Raw genomic sequence first — 18,396 nt, forward strand, 5'->3', positions numbered from 1 at the left:
GTATGTCTCTGAGCTTTTTTGCTCAATACTTGTACTCTACCATTAAAATCCAAGCTCCACTTCCAGCTTTTTGATAGTTGGTTGGAGATAAGAGTCTCAAAACCTTTCCTGCCCCAGCTGGCTTCCAAATGTGAGCCTTAGATCTCAGCCTACAGAGTGCTGAGTAGTGAGAATTAAAGGCTTGAACCAGCAGTGCACAGCCTACAGTGAGCTTTTACATATAGAATTGATTACTTTGTCAAGGATAGCTTTCTGGTCCTGAAGCTTGAACTCAGAGCCTGGGCACTGTCTTGGAGCTTTTCTGCTCAAGGCTAGAACTCTACCACTTGATGCACATTTCCCCTTCCAGATTTCATAGTAGGTAGTTGGAATTAAGAGTCTAATGAGCTTTCCTGACTGGGCTATCTTTGAACTGCTATCCTCAGATCTTAACCCCGTGAGTAAATATTATTGTAGGTATGAACCACCAATGCCTGTTTCCTTTTTTAAAAACTTGTTAATTTTTTGTGCTGATCCTGGGGATGGATCTCAGGGTATAAGTGCTGTGCCAGAGTGCTTTGTTTTAATGCTATATAACTTGAGCCAGCCACAGTTTCATTAATGGATTGATGCTTAACTGAAGATGAGTCTCATGGACTTCTCTGGCTTTGAACCATGATCCTTAGATCTCAGCCTCCTGAGTAGCTAGGATTGCAGGTGTGCGCTACCAGCATCTGGCACAAGCTGAATTTTTAAAATAATGGCTATCACATTTTGATTGTGAACAATGAGCTAAGTGCAATATCAGCATCATCTTCAATGTAACACCTATCTAATACTTTTAACCATCTCATATTAACAATATCATTCTTGTCTGACAAGTAAATCAGTTTTCACAATTTGGGTGGAGTGGAGTCTGGCTTCCAGCTAAGGTCTGTCTGATATGGATTCCCAAGACTTCCATTACCTCCCAATGATGGAATAGCACATGTTTATTAATTCACTTTCTTTCTATGTATCTTATATGACAAACAACACACCGAGAATACAGAGTATGAATTATCTTGATTACAAAGGCTACTACTATATCATACAGTTATTTATTTCTTTTCCCAACTGCTAGAATATTCATCATTAGAACTAAACAAAAAAGGACTTTAATTTCCAGATATATGAGTTTATACAATGTGAGTGTGTGTGGTCACTCTCAAATATAGGATTGGCTTTTATCACAGACTTGGTGAGACAAAAGGTGACCCAATTCAACAGTGATACTCATTAGACACTATGCTGGAAGTGAACTTTACAACTTTAGGGGAAGAAGGAGGAAATGGGAGAAAATGAGGGAGTGGGTGACACTGGTCAAAGAGAAATATACTCATTGCCTTATTTATGTAACTATAACACCTCTGTACATCACCTTTTCAATAAAATTTAAATTAAAAATAATTTTTAAAATGACAGCATGCCATTTAGAAGGTTTTGTTATAGGCTATTTGCAAGAAGAAAGTATCTTGGGAATATGGCTCATTTAGATTTTTCTTAGCATAATGTATCCCTTATGGCTCATTTTCTTAGTTAATGATTAACATCAGCAATATATCTTTTTAATCTGAATATGAAATTTGTATTCTGCAAGACATAATGGGTGAAGATAACAGAGGCATTTCATCTATCTATTCACATGCCTTACATTTTTTTTTTTTTGGGGGGGGTCTGGTTGTGGGGCCTGGGCGCTATCCCTCAGCTCTTCAGCTCAAGGCTAGCACTCTACCACTTGAGCAACAACACCACTTCTGGCTTTTTTCTTTTTGCTTATGTGGTGGTGAGGAATTGAACCCAGGGCCTCATGCATGCAAGGCAAGCGCTCTACCACTGAGCCACCTTCCCAGCCCCCATGCCTTCCATTTTTAAAGTAGTCTTCCCAATATTTTTTAAATTGTATTGACAGCAATAACCTTATTTACTTCTAGATAAAAATAGGGAGAAAATAATAGAATTCCATTATCCAGTACATTACAATGCACTAAAGATTGATGTACAAAGGCAAATAATTGCAGAGCTTAAATTTATTATTTTTTAAATATTCCTGAAACTATTTTGTCAGAGTTGGTGGTAGGGTAAAAATGTAACTGCTGTACACAAATGTTTTCCTACACTGTTAACACAAAACAGACATTATACAAAATATCTCATTTTATTAGAAGTTATCAGAAGTTGATATGCATGTTGGCTGATTGATTCTACTTTTAGCTTGTTTATTTGTACTTGTCCTGGGACTTGAATTCTGGGCCTGGGAACTGATCCTGAGCTGCTTTGCTCAAAGTTAACACTCTACCAATTCAGCCACAGCTCCACTTCCAGCTGATTTGGTGCTTAATTGGAGATAAGACTCTCATGGGATTTCTTGCCCAGATTTTCTCCTGATCAGTTAGGATTACAGGTGTGAGCCATTGTCTGGCTGATTCTACTTTAACAAAGTTGTCTGTGGCCCACTCTTTGTCTGATTAGACTAAATTTTATACAAGGAATAATCAGTGAAGAATGTATATCATTCCTCTTCTCTTGTGTTAAGAAGGTACTTCTTATTGACTTTATTATTAAATTTATTTGGTATGAAAATGTTAGAAATTTCTAGAATTATACCACATTAAATTTAACTAACATTTCATTGTAGAAAAACATATTCTTAGTACAATAATTCTAAAGTGGATTAATTTTATTTCTTGCTATCCCTTGTACACTGCTATATTCCTTAACATACAAGTTTTTTAGTAAAATGAATTTGAGAAATTCCCTGTAAAATTATGGTTAGATTATCTTAGCACCTAAGAAATTTTTAAATGCTATCTGCAATCAAGAATTCAAGAAATATTTATTTCACCTTTACAGTAACAATAAAAAAATTAAAGAAATGTGTTTAATATTTGTCAAGCCCAGGTTTTCCTAAATTCATTTTACAACACAACAGGTTTAGTTTGCACAAACTAGTAACAGATCTAGAAATGTCCCTGAGAAAACATTCCATTAGAATTTCATTTAGCCAGGTTTATAACTATAATCTTAGCTACTCAGGAGGCTGGGATAGCAGTCCAAACTCAGCATAGGCAGAAATATCAGTGAGACCCTCCAAAAAGTAACCAACAAAAACTGGACTAGAGATATGGTTCAAATAGTTCAATGTTTAAGTAGTTCAAGTAGTTCACTCAAGTGAGTGAGCAAGTAGTCAATAAATTTGAGGTCCTAAGTGCAAATCCTCTTTTGGGAGGACCTGCACTTATTTTATAGTTACAATATAGGTTAAGAAAGTTATATATACATATATGTAGATATTATTACATATTATATATTGTTATATGTATATCTACATATTATATGGGTAGTATATATATAGTAGTTGTGGAATTTAAATATTCAATATATCAACTGCAATGTTAGGGCAAAGGGAAATAAAAGCTAGAATTTATTACTGACTTTTGATCTAAAAGTAAGTTGACAAGAGATTTTATACTTAAACTTAGAGATTAATTCCAACAACAAATGGTGTTAAAAATCAAAGAACATAAGCAGAGAAGTCATCAAAGAGAAATTAGTAAAAAAAAAAAATAATACTCTGCTGGAAAAAATTCAAATTTTGACAAATAGATCCATGAAATCAATTTGTGAGTTCAATGCTTAAAAAAAAATTGATAGAGCTGGGCGCCTGTGGCTCACGCCTATAATCCTAGCTACACAGGAGGCTGAGATCTGAGGATCGCAGTTCAAAGCCAGCCCAGGCAGGAAAGTCCGTGATACTCTTCTCTCCAATGAACCACTCAGAAAACCGGAAATGGTGCTGTGGCTCAAGTGGTAGAGCACTAGCCTTGAGGTGAAGAGCTGAGGGACAGAGCCCAGGCCCAGAGTTCAAGACCCATGACAGACAAAAAAAAAATATTGATAGAGAGTGGAGGAAGATGGTGGAGACGTAACTGGGCTTATAAGTAAGCTCCTCTCAAGAAACCAGTTTTCCCAGTTCAGGGAATAATTCACTATGGGAAAATCACACCAAGTAAGCCGGAATAGTACAGAGATTCTGCCTAGTGAGGAAAAATTCAGGCAGTTTGCACCAGAAGATAGATATGAGTACAAGTGGCTGCCACGACCGCCAGTGGCTGCCGTGAGATCAGGCAGACAAGTTGAAGCAAATGCACTAGAGACCGAAGGACACATCTCTTCACTCACCTCCAGTGCAGACTGATCAGGAGTGGAATTGCACATCCTGCTGGCCACTCTTGTGTGCAGATGCGGACAGGCCAAAAAGCCAAGGGAAACCGTGAGTATCCCTACTCATTCCCACAGAGCAGCTCAGGGAAGGCAGCCCTCCTCTCTCTTCCACCGGTGAAGAAAGCCATATTGGACACTGGCAGAGACTCTGCCATAACAGCTAGCAGATAACTCAGGACACAAAAGCAGCAGGTGGCATCATTTTTGTCCAGGGCTCTATGCTGTGGAAGGCCGCCCCGCCCAAGAAGAGGAACTCCTCACCTGGCCAGGTCGGATCAACCTTCACTACATGGGAGCCCAGAGAGGCAGCCACGCCCCCTGCAGGCAACAAAGGAATCCCACCCATACATACCTCAGCCAAACTGAGGCTGCAGGAATCTCACTAAAATTCATTAATAAATAAATAAATAAAACTGGACACCCTATAAAAGCCAATAGAGGATCCAGGTTAGTAGCCCAAAGGGAGCTCCCCACTTTAGGAAAAGCCATGGACTCCAGACAGGCCAAAACCCCACCCACACCCAAGCTCAGGCTCAGCAGCAACCAACTACAGTCTCCAGCCACCTCCTCCCAGCAGCACTAAGAAAAAAAAAAAAGCAGATCGTGCTTTTTCTTCTGGGAAGGAGGTCGCAAAATCCCCAAGGCTGTAAAGCAGAACTTTTTTCTGCACACCCAAACAAGCTGATTTGAGAAACCAACCAACAGGGAAAATCTACCACTACAAGCAAATCAAAGATGCCATCAAGGGACTGGAAAACAGACTTAGGGGAGACATAAGATCCTCCCAAGTAAATAGAAGATACTTATTTTTTCTTTATCCTTTTTTCCCAATTATAAATTTTTAACTTGTTCAACACTGTTACCTTTTTTCTGCCAGTTTTTAATGTATTTTTGTTTTTAGCTTTGTTTTCTTATTTTTTCTCTTTGCTACAATCCTGGTTCTTTTTGTTGTTGTTGTTTTTTCCTTCCTCAGTATTGTTCTGATAACAACTGGATACAGAGCCTATGGTAACAACTAGGCTTTCTCCTCAAATGTGTATATACTTAATTCAGAGTATAAACTGATTACTCAATTCTCTACTGCACAATATCAATGTGCTTAATTTTAGTATTATTACTTCATATGTACATAATTGTTCTAATTTTTTATTTTTATGTATATTTTTTCTTCTTTCCTTTTTTTCTTTTTTTTTTTGTTTTAATTATTCTTCTCTCTTTCATACTTAGAAGTTAAGTCATAATTATCCTCTCTCTGTTGCTTTCCTTTGCTACATTCCTCCGGTCTGATTATTCTCCTCCTATATTTTGTTGTAAACTTTAATCTTTACTCTAACTGTACCTCAACCAATTTACCTTTAGTTCTACTCCTTCATTCCCTCTTCACTTTCATTACTGTTGATCCTCAAGTGTGAAACATTGATCTAGACTATATCCTATAGTCAGTGAGACTGTGCCAAAGTGGCTCATGGTGTTATATCTTTGGCCCAAACCATTCTAAACCTCATAGAACATCTAATCACTTATTACAATTGTTTATATTCCCCAGTTCTGAAGCTCAATACCTCTCCTCTGACCAAGATAAACAGAGATAAATAAGGGAACACATATCTATGATTGGGAATCTCTAAAATACCTGCAAAGAAACCACCCGGGTGTGGATTTTGTCTTAAAACAGTGCTCAGTGGTGGTATTGGCACTACTTATATATCCAATAGAAGAGATAGTGTGAAACACTTATTTGGATTGTGTACCTCCAAAGTCTCCACAACTGCAGGGCTCTGAGTTGGTACTTATCTTAAATTATGTTCTGGTGAGGGAGTGGATATACTTTCATCTCCAAAAAAAAAGAGAGAGATAGTGAAAACACCTGTCTTTGAGTGAGAACTTCTGAAGTCTGGGCAACTACAGGGCTCTGGGTGGGGGCTTGTCTTAGAATTGTGATTTAGTCTGTAATTGATATCATCTCACTCCCCAAAAAGGTGAGATGCTGTTAAAACACCCATTGTTGATTGTAAACCCCCAAAGTCTGCAACCATGGGGCTCTGGGTTGGTACTCATGTTATAGTAAGGAATTGGATTTGCTTTCATTCCTACGACAGTGCTCATCTTAGATTTGTGTTCTGGTGTGTAATAGGATATAATATCACTCCCAAAAAGGTGACATAGTGAAAATACCCATTGTTGATGATAAATTCCCAAAGTCTGTGAAACTGCAGGGCTCTGGGTAGGTGCTTGTCTTGGAATTGTGTTCTGGTATGTAATTTTTTTTGGGGGGTCCAGTTGTGGGGCCTGAACTCTGGGCCTGGGCGCTGTCCCTCAGCTCTTCAGCTTAAGGCTAGCGCTCTACCACTTGAGCCACAGTGCCACTTCCGGCTTTTTCCTTTTTGCTTATGTGGTGCTGATGAATCAAACCCAGGGCCTCAGACATGCAAGGCAAGAACTCTACCACTGAGCCACCTTCTCAGCCCATTTGGTGTGTAATTTTATATACACTCACTCCCGAAAAGGTGAGATAGAGTGAAAACACCGATCTTTAATTATAAACCTCTAAAATCTGTGCAACCACAGGGCTCTGGGTTGGTACTCATGTTCTAGTGAGGAATTGGATTTGCTTTCATTCCCAAATGGGCAGAACAAGCCATAGAAACACAAGAAAAAAGGCAAGTCAAGGAATTTCAATTCCTACCCAGGACAAACAGGCAACAGAGCAGTTAATAAAAATTCTAGAGGATTTCTCTCAAAATGCTTTACAAACACTACTGTAAGCATGCTGAATGAATAAAAACTGAAAACCTACATAAGGCTATGCATGAGCATGATGAGGCAAACAAAAGATTAATAGAGGAATTAATGGAATCCACAACCAGAAAGCTGAATGAAGTCCAACAAAGGGAAAAGGAATCCAGTGAAAGTATAGCCACTCAAGGGATTTGAGAATGAACACAGAAATGCAAATTAAAGAGGTAAAGAAATTCATTCAAGATCTAAAACAAAGCTTCAACAAAAAAACTGAAGCCATTAAAACTGAACAATTAGAAGGAAGGGAAATAAAAACCAAAGTAGAAAGGCTGGACAATAGGCTAGACCATGTAGAAGATGCTATCTGTGGGACAGAAGACAGACTAGACATATAGAGGAAGAACAGGCAAGTATTCAAAACAAAACCAAGAAATATGATAGATCTATACAGCGTATAAAAGACACCCTCAGAAGGCCTAATGTAAGGCTAATGGGTGTAGAAGATGGCCTAGAAACAGAAGCCAAAGAACTAGGAAATTTATTTAACAGAATTCTACCAGAGAACTTCCCAAACTTGTAAAAAGATAGGCCCATTCAGATACCAGAAGCTTTTAGTGGGGTTGGGAATGTGGCTCAGTGGTGTAGTGCTTGCCTTGCATGCATGAGGCCCTGGGTTCAATTCCTCAGCACTACATAAGCTGAAAAATCCCAAAGTGGTGCTGTGGCTCAAGTGGTAGTGAGCTAGCCTTGAGCTGAAGAGCTAAAGGACAGTGCCAAGGCCCAGAGTTCAGGCCCCACGACTGGCAAGAAAAAAAGAAGCTTTTAGAATTCCAAATAGACCATACCAGAACAGGATAAACCATGCCACATTGTAATCCACACAGGATCAATAGAAACCAAGGAAAGGATCCTTAAAGTTGTCATGGAGAAAAGATCAATCATCTATGAAGGAAAACCAATCAGGATAACTACAGACTTCTCAGCAGGGACCATGAACATAATAAGAGCCTGGAATGAAGTATGCCACATCCTAAAGACAAACAATTATCAACCAAGAATAGTGTACCCAGCTAAACTCTCCTTCATAACTGAGGGAAAAATACAAACCTTCCACAGAAAAGAAAAACTGAAGAATATGTCTCAATCAAACCAGCACTACAAAAGATACTTATAGATGTCCTACACATAGAGAACAAACTAGAACACGATGAAGGCAGAGAAACAGCCCCTAAACAAAGAATCATATAAACATAGGTAGAACCTAGTGTTGACACAGCTCCTAAGAATGTGGATAACATGGCAGGAACTACCAAACACCTCTCAATTCTAACTCTCAATATTAATGGACTTAACACTCCAATCAAATGACAAAATGTCTAGCTGGATCAAAACACATGATCCGTCTATCTGCTGTCTTCAAGACATGCACCTTTCCTACAAAAGAAACATATTCTGAAAGTGAAAGTCTGGAATAAAATCTACCAAACAAATGGCCCCACAAACAGGCTGGAGTAGCAACCCTAATATCAGATAAAATAGACTTAAAATTAGTAAGAAGAGAAAAAGAAGGACACTACATACTAATACAAGGATCTCTCCTACAAGAGGACATAACAATTCTAAATATCTATTCAACACATACTGGAGCACCCAAATTTATCCAAGAAACACTACTTTCCCTAAAATCACACATAGATCCAAAAGCATTGATTGTTGATGACTTTAACACACCACATTTCCGAGGGGCGGATCAACTTGGCAAAAACTCAACAGAGAAACTGCATAGACCAACTGGACTTAGTAGACATCTATAGAATATTTCACCCATTAGAATACACATTCTTCTCAGCAATACATGGAACGTCCTCCAAAGTAGATCATATTTTAGGTCACAAAGCAAATCTGTCCAAATTCAGAAACATTGAAATTATGTCCTGCATTCTCTCAAACCACAAGGGAATAAAATTAGAATTCAACACCAAATGCCAACAAAGAAAATCCTGTAACACACGGAGACTGAACAACACACTGTTGAACCACGAGTGGGTCATGGCAGAGATTAGAAAGGAAATTCAAATGTTCATGATAGTTAACAAAAATGAGCACACAAATTACCAGCTCCTCAGGGACACAGCAAAGGCAGTTCTCAAAGGAAAATTCAGAGCTCTGAGTTTTTACATAAACAAATTGGAGAGATCTCAAACGAACAATTTAATCATACAGGTGAAGCTCCTTGAAAAAGAGCAACAAGCTAAACCCCAATCCAGTAGATGGAAAAATTAATTAAAAATAATAAGAATTAAATGAATTAGAGTCCAAAAACATAGAAAGAATCAACAAAACAAAGAGTTGGTTCTTTGAAATAGTTAACAAAATTGACAGACCCTTAGCAAATCTTACCAAAAAAAAAGAAGAGAACACACCCAAATAAACAAACTCAGGGATGAGAATGGAAACATCACCATAGAAACAATCAAGATTCAGAACTTTTTTTTTTTTTTTTTATATTGGTCCTGGTGCTTGAACTCTGGGACTGGGTGCTATCCCTCAGCTCTTCAGCTCAAGACAAGCACTCTACCACTTAAGCCACAGTACCACTTCCTGTTTTCTAGTAGTTTATTGGAGATAAGAATCTCACTGACTTTCCTGTGCAGGCTGGCTTTGAACCGTGATCCTCAGATCTCAGACTCCTAAGTAGCCAGGATTACAGGTGTGAGCCACCTGTACGTGGCAATTCTGAACATTTTAAGTGAATACTTCTCAAATCTTTATGCAAATAAGTTTTAGAATCTGGAGGAAATGGAAGAATTTCTGGCAAATATTGATATGCCCAAACTAAACCAAGATGAATTAAAACAACTTAACAAATCCATATCAAGCATCAAAATAGAAACAGCAATAAGAGAACTCCCATACAAGAAAGGCTCAGGACCAGATGGTTCACAGAAGAATTCTACAAGGCCTTCAAAGCAGAACTCACAACAATACTCCTCCAACTCTTCAAGGAAATTGAAAACGAAAGTTCACCACCAAAGTCCTGCTATGAAGGCATCATTACCCTCTTCTTAAAACCAGGCAGGGACTCATCAAAGAAAGAGACCTTTCCCATTTCTTTCATGAACATCCATGTAAAACTTCTCAATAAAATTCTGGCCAATCAACTTCAACAAGTCATCAAAAAAATCATACACTGTGATCAAACAGGATTCATTCCAGGGATGCAAAACTGGTTCAATATATGCAAATCAATTAATGTAATACATCATATAAACAAGAGCAAGTATAAGACCCACATCTCAATAGATGCAGAAAAAGCATTTGACAAGATCCAACCCCATTTATGATGAAAGCTCTGGAGAAACTAGGAATCCAGGGAACATTCCTCAATACAATAAAGGCTGAATAGACAAATCTACAGCCAGCATTATACTTAATGGATAAAAATTAAAGCCATTTCCTCTAAACTCAGAAATGAGACCAGTATGTCAACTCTCTCCACTTCTCTTCAATTCAGTATTAGAATGCCTAACAACTTTTGTAATAGTCCCACAAAAGATAAAATACCTTGGAGTTAACTAAAGAAGTAAAGAACCTCTTCCATGAAGACTTTAAAAACCTGATAAGGAAAATAAAGCAGAATTTAGGAAGTGGAAAAACCTCCCATGCTACTGGATAGGGAGGATTAACATCGTAAAAATGACAATACTGGCAAAGGCTATTTACAAATTCGATCCATCAATTTCCAAACCTCATTCTTCAATGAAATAGAAGAAGCAATCCAAAAATTCATATGGACCCCCACAGTATAACCCCTGCTTTCACTGTATTTGATGTTGGTATAATTTGTGGAGGGGAAGGGGAAAAACAAGTCGTTTAAATAAGGATACAGGTGGACCCATTGCAACAATGAGAAGTACAAGTTGTTATGTCGAAAACGAACTTTACAACTTTGGTGGGGGGGGGGAGGATTGGATGGGGGGGGCGGCGGAAGGCTGGGAAGGGATGGGAAGGGTAAACAAAGGAGGAGGCTACAATGCTTGATAAGAAATGTACTCATTATCTTGCCCATGTAATTGTAACCCCTCTGTACAGTATTTTCACAATAAAAAATAAAAAAAAGTTAGAAACAATAAAAAAGTTCATATGGAACAATTAAAGACCCCAAATAACAAAAATAATCCTTAGCAGAAAGAACAGTGCTGGAGGAATAACAATACCAGACTTCAAACTCTACTACAAAGCCAAAGTAATCAAAACAGCTTGGTCCTGGCACAAGAACAGACCTGAAGACCAATGGAATAGAACTGAAAATCCAGAAATGAACCACAGACCTATAGCCACCTAATCTTCTATAAGGAAGCCAAAAATTAGAGTGGAAGAAAGATAGCCTCTTCAGTAAATGGTGCTGGCAAAATTAGTTAAACACCTGTAGAAAATGAAAAATAGATCCTTTATATCACCCTGCACCAGAATCAAATCCAAATGGATCAAAGATCTCAAAGTCAAAGCAGACACCTTGAAAACATTACAGGAACAAATAGAAGAAACTCTAGAGCTACCTTGGCACAGGCCAAAATTTTCTTAATAAAGACCCAGAAACAACAAATCAAAGAAAGGTTGGACAAATGATATTGCATGAAATTTTAGAGCTTCTGCATGGCAAAGGACATAGCGAACAAGATCAATAGAAAGCACAGAGACTGGGAGAAGTTCTTCACTAGCTATACAACAGACAAGGGCCTCATATCTAAAATATACTTAGAACTCAGAAAATTAAATCTTCCAAAAACTAATCCTCAAAGAAATATTAACAAGTGGGCTAAAGACTTAGATCGAGAGAGACTTCTCTGAAGAGGAAATATGAATGGAAAACAGACACTTGAAGAAATGCTCAACTTCTCTGGCCATACAAGAAATGCAAATCAAAACAACATTGAGATTCTATCTTACCCCAGTTAGAATGTCTATGATCAAGAAATCTAATAGCAACAGATGCTGGAGGGGATGTGCCCAAAAGGGAACCCTACTGCATTGTTGGTGGGAGTGTAAATAATGTAAGCTTGTTCAACCACTTTGGAAAGCAGTATGGGGGTTCCTCAAAAGACTCCACATAGAACTCCCTTATGACCTAGCAATCCCACTTTTGGGTATTTACCAAAATGATACCAAACAAGACCATACTAAAGCTACCAGCACAACTATGTTTATTGCAGCCTTATTTACCATAGTTAAGATATGTAACCAACTCAGATGCCCCTCAGTAGATGAATGGATCAAAAAAATGTGGTATATATACACAATGGAATTCTATGCCTCCATCAGAAAGAATGACATTGCTCCATTTGTTAGGAAATGGAAAGACTTGGAAAAAATTGTATTAAGTGAAGTAAGCCAGGCCCAAAGAAACATAGGTTCCCATGATTTCCCTTATTTCCAATAACTAGTATATGTCTGAGACAAGCAGAAAAGGTCATATAAGTTGATGTTAGGTGAAATGAACCCCAAGATAAGTATTTAAATGTTTTTTTCTTTCATGGGATTATTTGTAACATATTTATAAGATATTTCTTTTTGCTTTGTATGTCCCTCCCCCATGGTATAAGCCCTGCTTTCACTGTATTTGATGTTGGTATAACATACTAACTTTTTTTTTTTTTTTTGTAGGTCGTGGGGCTTAAACTCTGGGCCTGGGCGCTGTCCCTCAGCTCTTCAGCTCAAGGTGAGCGCTCTACCACTTGAGCTACAGCGCCACTTCCGGTTTTCTGGTGGTTTATTGGAGATAGGAGTCTCATGGTCTCTCCTGCCCGGGCTGGCTTTGAACTGCGATCCTCAGATCTCAGCCTCCTGAGTAGCTAGGATTACAGGCGTGAGCCACCAGCGCCCGGCTCATACTAACTTTTTAAAGGAAAGTTTACAATTCCTCTTTCTGGTTATTGCTCAACGATGTTTTCTACCATTTCTAGCAAGAATACCTTAGTTACTACTTATAAAGTAGGTATGATAATTGCCTGCCTTAGCAATGGCTGTAAGTTTCTCATACATTCAAACAAATAGACTGTGAAAAAAGCAAAATAAATCTGTTGGGCATGGTGGTATATGCCAACAATACCAGGTACTTGGATAGCTGAGGCAGAAGAATCAACCATTTAAAGCCAGCCTGGACTACATAGTGAGAATCCACTCAAAAAGAAAACAAACAACTATACAACATGAATAAGCACTTGGTAGAATATTGCTATTCCATATTCCATTCTTAAAAGGGAGGCAAATTTATATAGATCTGTTGATATACTGCAAATACTTTCTTTTATTGATTATCATAATGTACCTTAAAAATCTCAACATATTTGGCAAATTTTATAATGTGACACTAAAGAGACAGAATTTAGACATATATGTTTTTAACTTAGTTGTTTAGAAAAATGTTTGGAATCTAAGTCAAATCCCAAACCACAGTTCTCTTTTAGCAATCCCCTTAACAATAATCGAATTGTTAAACTCACATGAACATTTACTCTAATATAAGTGAGCATTTGGAGGAGAAAATCTACGTTCTATATGGTCAGAAGCAAATATTTACTTTGGAAGTAGAAGTATTAGAGTTACATTGGGAATCTAAATTTTTCACATTTTTATTTATTGAAACATTTTTATAGCCTTTAGACAGTGCAGTTTTGTTCATTAAAAAATCAGATACTGTTTGAAACAATCATACTCCCCAATACAGAAGGAAGTCACAAAATTCACTTGGGAGGAAATAAACACTAATAAAAAAGCTAAATAAGCCGGATGCTGATGCATCACGCCTGTAATCCTAGCTACTCAGGAGGCTGAGATCTGAGGATCTGAACCATCCCAGGCAGGAAAATCCATGAGACTCTTATCTCCAATAAAGCATTCAGAAAACCAGAGGTGGCTGAATGTCTCAAGTGGTAGAGCACTGGCCTTGAGCTGAAGAGCTGAGGAACAGCATTCAGGCCCAGAGTTCAAGCCCCATGACTGACAAAAAAAGCAAAATATGCATATACATATAATATAATCACTGGAAACATACACAAATAGCTAAAGAAATAAAGCTAGGTTTACTTCCTCTTTACATGCATGAATGTATTTTATATCTCTGATTGCTAAAAGATTGTAAACAGTGGTAATTGAAGTAGCAATCATGCATCCAATGCTCAGATCTTAGTATGTTAAGCAAAAACCATAGTCTTGATAAAGAACTGTTTCTAGGACTGAGACATGGGGTTTGATAAACAAATGAATGAAAGAAAATCAAAGGTATGCAAAATCAAAGGGAGTCAAAATGAAAGAGTACCTAAAAGCCTCACTTGGAATAGACTGAACAAAACAATGAAAGAAAATCCCTAAATCATAACATAATAGAAGCATGCAATGTTCTATATAGTTGTAAATAAATAAAGTAGAAAGAGGGTATAAAACTTCTAACAAAGAATGTCAGTATGTGTGTATGTCTAGGAGGTGTACTTTAAACGCCCACTCTAGTGTGGACTGGATTCCAAAAGACAGAGTAGGGAAAAAACAAATAGTGACTTTGTGAGAAAAACACATAGACTTTTGACTTGCATAGAAAGTTTATTATTTGCAACAACTGAATGAATGGTCTGAGTGCTTGGGTTGTTGGGTTGTTTGTCAGGTAAGAAATTTTAACTTAGCTGGGCACTAGCACTTATGCCTATAACCCTAGCTACTTAGGAGATTGAGCTCTGAGGATCATGGTTCAAAGCCAGCTTGGGCAGGAAAAATACATTCATATCTCCAATTAACTATTGGAAAAAAAACAAGAAAGATGGAGCTGTGGATCAAGGATAAAGCATTAGCTTTGAGCAAAAATGTGAAGGGACAGCGCTCAAGCCCAAAGTTCAAATCCCAGGACCAATACAAAACAAACAAAAAAATAATAACTTAGAAGTACCATCCACTCAACAGAAAGTGAAACATTTTCTACCCAACTCATTAATTCATATTAAAATAAATGAGGGCTTTTATGGGGGGGGGTGTACAAAAATACAAAAACTTAGATTTTCCTAGAAATTGAGAACTCTCTAAATAAGCTTAATTGACCCTAAATATTCAGATGTATATTTGGACAATAGTAAAAACCTTCAAGAAAATAAGGAAGAAAAACTGTTTTTCATGTATGAGCAAGAATTGAAAAAGAAAAAGTAATGAATTTGAATTATGCAGAAAACAAAAAATTTACTCTTGTAAATTGTGTTTTCCACTAAATTTTAACCTTGGCTGACTAAGGTTATTATAATTTTTTTATGAAAGAATAAGCAAATAAACAATTTATACAGTGGAAGAAAAGTTTTGAACATTAAAATGAAAAAGCATATACCATATAAAATTATAGATAATAATGCTCATATGAAATATAAACTTTTCTATTAATAAACTAGGCTTATATTGTAGTAAGGTGTGGAACCATAAGGACTATGTTAAGGATTATGTTTTAATTCCTTTTGTGTTTTGAAAAATATACACTGAATTTTAGTGAAATTAAATACAGTTTAAAGATATTCTAGATCTCTAGGCTAATAAAATTGATATCACATTTACCTTTAATTACTGCTATGTAGATTACTACTTCAATAGTAATTTTTGTATTCATAATAATGGTAGTAAAGATAACAGATGACAAGCCAGGAGCTCACGCCTGTAATCCTAGCTACTCAGGAGGCTGAGATCTAAGGTTCAAAGCCAGCCTGGGCAAGAAAGTCCTTGAGACTCTTATCTCCAATTAACCACCAGTAAACTGGAAGTGGCACTGTGGCTCAAGTGGTAGCGTTCTTGGCTTGAGCTGAAGAGTTCATGGACAGCGCCCAGGCCCAGAGTTCAAGCTCCATGACTGACAAAAATATGTGAATAAATAAATACTGTAAACATTCTTCAGAGATATCTTGCTTTTTTTTTATAACTCATTCTAAAGTTAGAGTCTATGTTTACATGTGTGTGTTAGAAATGTGTTAAGTATTGATTGCTGCTGGATTACATGGCCTAATATGAAACTGACTGCCCCATGTGCATCTTATTATGAATTTATTTTACCATCTGTAAAGTCAAAAAGTTCTTTTAAAGGGATGGTTAGGAAATGAAAAAAATAAATTAAGAGAAGGAAACTGTAATACCTTTAGTTACTTAAGTTATCAAGGTTATTGAAGTTACTGAGATTATGTAAATTAATAAAAATGAAAATACTGCATCAGAATTTACTTTTTACAGGTTAGTAGATCAGAACATGAATGACTAATATTTAAAAGATACTTTTGCTGGGTGCGAGTGGCTCACACCTGTAATTCTAGCTACTCAGGAGGCTGAGATCTAAGAATTGCAGTTCAGAGGAATCCTGAGCAGGAAAGTCTGTGAGACTCATATCCAATAACTCCCAAAAAAGCTGAAAGCAGAGCTGTAGCTCAACTGGTACAGTACTAATCTTGAAGCTCAGGGACAGCACACAGGCTCTGAGTTCAAGGCCTCAGACTGGCAAAAAAAAAGAATCCCCAACACACCTTATAGTAGTTGAAAAAGTACATTATTAATTATCATGTTAATAAAATGCCATAGTCATTTCAGTAAACAAGAGCAATCAAGAACTGAGATGTTCTGTGTATACTAGTGTATATGAGCAGATACTTAAAAAAGAAAATCTGAACTGATACCTATTAGTGAGAAGTGGTTTTATTGAAGACAAAAATCATAACCTAAAAAATAGAATTTTTCACCTTAATGATAGTTTTGGAGTTTTATGTTTTATATTTATAAATGACTACTTATTATAAATTATTCATTGAACAGGTATAAAACATATCTCTCAATTTTAACAACTAGTTTTAGAATATGACAATATTTTTATTAATGGATGTCTACATGTTTCCTTTCAAAGAAAACAATTAAATACATATAAAACACTTCTTTATTGTTGTAATTCATTTTGAGCCATTAATATATAGAAATTATCATTAATCATTAATAATCATTGGTTATAATTATGATTAATCATTAATTAGATTAAACACCTTTTTGTCATAAAGAAATTAATGGTTCTGCTAATCTTCCAAACTGTGTAGGAAAAAACCCAGTTGAACATGTCACTCTGGTACTTATAAGTCTGCTCTTTCAAACATGTTGAAACAATTTAAATGTCCATCAACATATGAATAAATAAAAGAAAATGTGTCTTTCATATACAATGAATATTATTAAGCCTTAGAGAAGAAAAATGTCTGCAATAGGTAACAACACAGTTGAACCTTAAAGTCACTATACTTCATAAAATAAGCTGCTTTCAAAAGGAAAAAATACCTCATGATTCCATTTATATTGTATATAAAAGAATAAAATTCATAGAATGAAAGAACAAGATAGCAATTGTCAGCAAAGGCAGAGATCTACTGTACCATATTATATCTGAAGTTAACAATAATTTATTGTACACTTAATTTTTTTTGTCGGTCGTGGGGCCTGAACTCTGAGACTGGGGGCTGTCCCTCTGCTCTTCAGCTCAAGGCTAGTGCTCTACCACTTGAGCCACAGCACCACTTCTGGCTTTTTCTGCTTATGTGGTGGTGAGGAATTGAACCCAGTGTCTCATGCATGCAAGGCAAGCACTCTACCACTGAGCCACCTTCCCAGCCCCATACACTTAAAATTTTTGAGGGGGAAGATTCAATGCTAATATACATATCAAAAGAATAAAAATTAAAAGACATTCACTTCAGCATTTTACTAGGGCTTGACTAGAGATCTCACATTTTCACTCAGCCTGTTTGCTCATGACTGATGCTCTACCACTTGAGCTGGCGTTTTGCTGGTTAATTGGAGATGGAGTCTCAAGACTTTTCTGAATAGACAGAGAGATAATACTAATTTTTTTTGGTATATCAGTTTTCTTTACTTATTATCTCAGAGATAATACTGATACTTTTCTGATATATCAGTTTTCATTACTTTTATTATTCATATATAGGTAAAATGTGTATGTATATAAATGCATATGTATATGCACATACATGTGTGTGTATGTGTGTGTGTAAACACCTATACTTACTAAAGAGCAAGCTGTGAGCACCAACTACTACTGGTCAGCTTCCTTATGAATATACCTCTTAGCCTTTTGTGTATATAACGTTTTGGCAGAAGGGTTTGCATAAAACATTAAGTAGCACTGCAAAAAATTCAAATATGAAATGTTTACACAACAATTTTATGTTATTACTTATAAAAACTACCTGGCATTTTGTAAGTACTCAACAGGAATATACTGGATGAGAACTAATCAGAGCCACTGATTCAGAATTTATCATTATCAATTATATCAGAATTTATCATTTGTTATCAGTTGTGCAACCATTAGGTCTATAGAATTTTTACATTTTATTTTATGGTAAATAT

This window comes from Dipodomys spectabilis, unplaced genomic scaffold (assembly GCF_019054845.1).
Source record: "Dipodomys spectabilis isolate Male_0828 unplaced genomic scaffold, ASM1905484v1 ptg000324l, whole genome shotgun sequence".
Taxonomy (NCBI): Eukaryota; Metazoa; Chordata; class Mammalia; order Rodentia; family Heteromyidae; genus Dipodomys; species Dipodomys spectabilis.